This window comes from Ceratosolen solmsi, unplaced genomic scaffold, assembly GCF_000503995.2.
Source record: "Ceratosolen solmsi marchali unplaced genomic scaffold, CerSol_1.0 scaffold8, whole genome shotgun sequence".
NCBI lineage: Eukaryota > Metazoa > Arthropoda > Insecta > Hymenoptera > Agaonidae > Ceratosolen > Ceratosolen solmsi.
Window position 1 is genome coordinate 2,179,703 of NW_011948439.1, and position 3,653 is coordinate 2,183,355.

At 53.4% G+C, this 3,653-nt stretch overlaps 1 protein-coding gene across 1 annotated transcript in view; it reads left to right on the forward strand.

Moving 5' to 3' along the window:
- The first annotated feature begins 2,156 nt into the window (after positions 1-2,156).
- The window catches only part of LOC105365538 (putative uncharacterized protein DDB_G0277255), a 12,496-nt gene continuing 10,999 nt past the window's right edge, over positions 2,157-3,653 (forward strand). The window contains exon 1 of the mRNA XM_011503731.1: positions 2,157-2,417. The gene's annotated coding sequence lies outside the window, so the exon portion shown is untranslated. The remainder of the gene's footprint in view (positions 2,418-3,653) is intronic.

Consider the following 3,653-nt stretch of genomic DNA (forward strand, 5'->3'; position numbering starts at 1 on the left):
GTAGGAAAAGGGGAGGGAGAGAGAGAGAGCGGGAGAGAGAGAGCGGGAGAGAGAGAGCGGGAGAGAGAGAGAGCGGGAGAGAGAGAAAGAGAGACATTGTGTACGCGGGCAGCGTTGGTGGTGGTGGTGATGGTGGTGGTAGTTTTGTTCGGCGCTGGTCTCGCTCTCTCCTCGACTCGGCTTTCCTTCCTCGTCGTAGCTCTTTAGTTGGGCACGAGAGTTCGGGTCGTCGAGTTCTCCGTAGGCGCACGTCCTGCAATCGTGTAGCATTGCATTATATTCAAACGGGAGAGAAAGAGAGAGAGAGAGAGAGGGAGCGTGTTAGTGAGAAGGGAGGCCCGGCCCCCTCTCGGTCGCCTTACCCACGCATACACGTACACGCACGCTAAGGATTCACTGCGTACGTTTTCTTCTTCGCCACTACGAATTCTTTTCTCTTTCTCAGTCTGTATCTCTCTCTCTCTTTCTGCCAGTATACGTCGAGCAGCGGAAAAAAGTCGCGCGAGCACGGCGTAATTAGCATCCGAATCGCGCGATGCGAGAAGAAAACCGTAGCATGGCGCTAGTCGTCGTCGCTGTCGCCGCCGGTCCGAGTGCGCTCGTGCTTATCCCTCGGGACCGTCGGTTCTAATCAGAGAGGGAGAGAGAGAGTGCGCTAGCGCGCGCGCGTGTACGATATATCTACATACATACGTAACGTTATACACACACACACACGCACGTACGCACGCCCATACATATATGCATATGCAATAGAGTGGAGAGAGAGAGAGAGAGAGAGAGAGAGAGAGACAGGCAGACAGACGTAGTCGAGTGGAAGTGTGCGCGCGACGTCGAGAGAGAAGGAGAGAGAGAGAGAGAGAGAGAGAGAGTGTGAGAGAGTCGGTCGAGCCAGCGAGCTGGAGGGAGAGAGAGAGAAGGAAGTCAGTTGGCGATATCGAGACTGCGAAGGAGAAAAAAGACCGTCGGCCAAAAGGAGCCGAGGCGCGCGTTCCTGCGATGCCGCTGCCCTTGCCTCTTGCAGACAAAGGGGGACGGCGTGCCGCGGTTCTGCTAGTCGCCGCTAACTTTACGGCGGAGTGACTCTCCAGAGGAGTTGGACAGGCTGCCAACGAGGAGGACGGCGAGGACACGGCTGGAGAATGCTCTACTGCCCGTGGGAATAACATCGGGCCTCATCACGTACGTATACAGTCTGACATGGTTTGTGTGCGTGAGAATTGTCTGTCGTCAGTCTTGTGTGTGCATGTCTGGTAGTGCAATGTGTCGTTAGTTCGCGACCGTAGGCGCGCCCCGTCTCCGATAACGGGAGGAGGAGGAGGTGGGGGAGGAGGAAGAGATGGAAGGATACAGGGACGATAGGGACGATAGGGAGTGTACACCAGGGCTGACTCGTATCGCCAGCCTCGATATCTCCACGACGAAGAGGGGAACATATTTATGGATTGTTTCCGTGGTGGCATGAGCGTACGGGCACCGGCTTTTCCCATCCGTTTTCTCGTCGCACGTGTACGCCTCGTCGCATTTCACCCTCAGCTCGTTAACGGGAGCGACCTCAACTTCCCGGCTAATAACTAACACGCAGGGAACTCGGTACGGTCTATCGATCTGTGCCGGAATCTCCATAAATAAAATCCAAATCGTCGAAGCCTTCGCTCGTCCAATTGTTTACATCGATCCCTTTAACGGATGACACTCGTTCGCTCGTTGCGTGGTTTTGGAAAAAGAGCTGCCCTTGTTAAATGTCCAAGATACGGTGGTGGATGATAGATGCGTGGCTCCTCTGTGCTTTCGAACGAAGGGAAAGTAAGGAATAATTGGCGTTGCTTGGATCTTGGATGCATAAAGTATCCGAGATCATCCTCTTCTTTCACGGAGCAAACGCAGAGACGATACGATTCTCTAATTAAGGAGGATGTATGGTAATGGGAAAGTTTGGCGGTGAAGTTTCGTCCTGCGCGAGCGATGATCTGGGGATAAAAAAAACTGCGCTCAATGAAAGAGCCAGTCGCAGATACGGAACAACAAAGACGCAGCCAAAAGAAAAAGAAAAGAGATATAAAAGAGAGAAAAAAGTACTACGGGTGCACAGGGTCTAATTGCTCAACAGGAGAGCGAGATTCTCGGCAGCGAGCTGGAGGGAGAGAGAGAGAAGGAAGTCAGTTGGCGATATCGAGACTGCGAAGGAGAAAAAAGACCGTCGGCCAAAAGGAGCCGAGGCGCGCGTTCCTGCGATGCCGCTGCCCTTGCCTCTTGCAGACAAAGGGGGACGGCGTGCCGCGGTTCTGCTAGTCGCCGCTAACTTTACGGCGGAGTGACTCTCCAGAGGAGTTGGACAGGCTGCCAACGAGGAGGACGGCGAGGACACGGCTGGAGAATGCTCTACTGCCCGTGGGAATAACATCGGGCCTCATCACGTACGTATACAGTCTGACATGGTTTGTGTGCGTGAGAATTGTCTGTCGTCAGTCTTGTGTGTGCATGTCTGGTAGTGCAATGTGTCGTTAGTTCGCGACCGTAGGCGCGCCCCGTCTCCGATAACGGGAGGAGGAGGAGGTGGGGGAGGAGGAAGAGATGGAAGGATACAGGGACGATAGGGACGATAGGGAGTGTACACCAGGGCTGACTCGTATCGCCAGCCTCGATATCTCCACGACGAAGAGGGGAACATATTTATGGATTGTTTCCGTGGTGGCATGAGCGTACGGGCACCGGCTTTTCCCATCCGTTTTCTCGTCGCACGTGTACGCCTCGTCGCATTTCACCCTCAGCTCGTTAACGGGAGCGACCTCAACTTCCCGGCTAATAACTAACACGCAGGGAACTCGGTACGGTCTATCGATCTGTGCCGGAATCTCCATAAATAAAATCCAAATCGTCGAAGCCTTCGCTCGTCCAATTGTTTACATCGATCCCTTTAACGGATGACACTCGTTCGCTCGTTGCGTGGTTTTGGAAAAAGAGCTGCCCTTGTTAAATGTCCAAGATACGGTGGTGGATGATAGATGCGTGGCTCCTCTGTGCTTTCGAACGAAGGGAAAGTAAGGAATAATTGGCGTTGCTTGGATCTTGGATGCATAAAGTATCCGAGATCATCCTCTTCTTTCACGGAGCAAACGCAGAGACGATACGATTCTCTAATTAAGGAGGATGTATGGTAATGGGAAAGTTTGGCGGTGAAGTTTCGTCCTGCGCGAGCGATGATCTGGGGATAAAAAAAACTGCGCTCAATGAAAGAGCCAGTCGCAGATACGGAACAACAAAGACGCAGCCAAAAGAAAAAGAAAAGAGATATAAAAGAGAGAAAAAAGTACTACGGGTGCACAGGGTCTAATTGCTCAACAGGAGAGCGAGATTCTCGGTTCGATATTTTCCTAGCAGCAGCAGCAGCAGCAGCGGCGACGGCGGCGGCGGCGGCGGCGTTCCAGGGCTTGGCTCCCCCTTCGGGTTGAGCTCCGAGCTAAGGACTAAGAAAGAACAAGGAGGCAAAGGGAGAAACGAAGAAAAAGAGGCGGACTTGGTGGTCTCTCCCTCCTCCTCCTCCTCCTCCTCCTCCTTCTCCTCCCCATTACCCCCTCGCCGCAACGCGCTCGCTCGCTCGTTCACTCGCACATACACAGTCTCTCTCTCTCTCTCTCTCTCTCTATCTATCT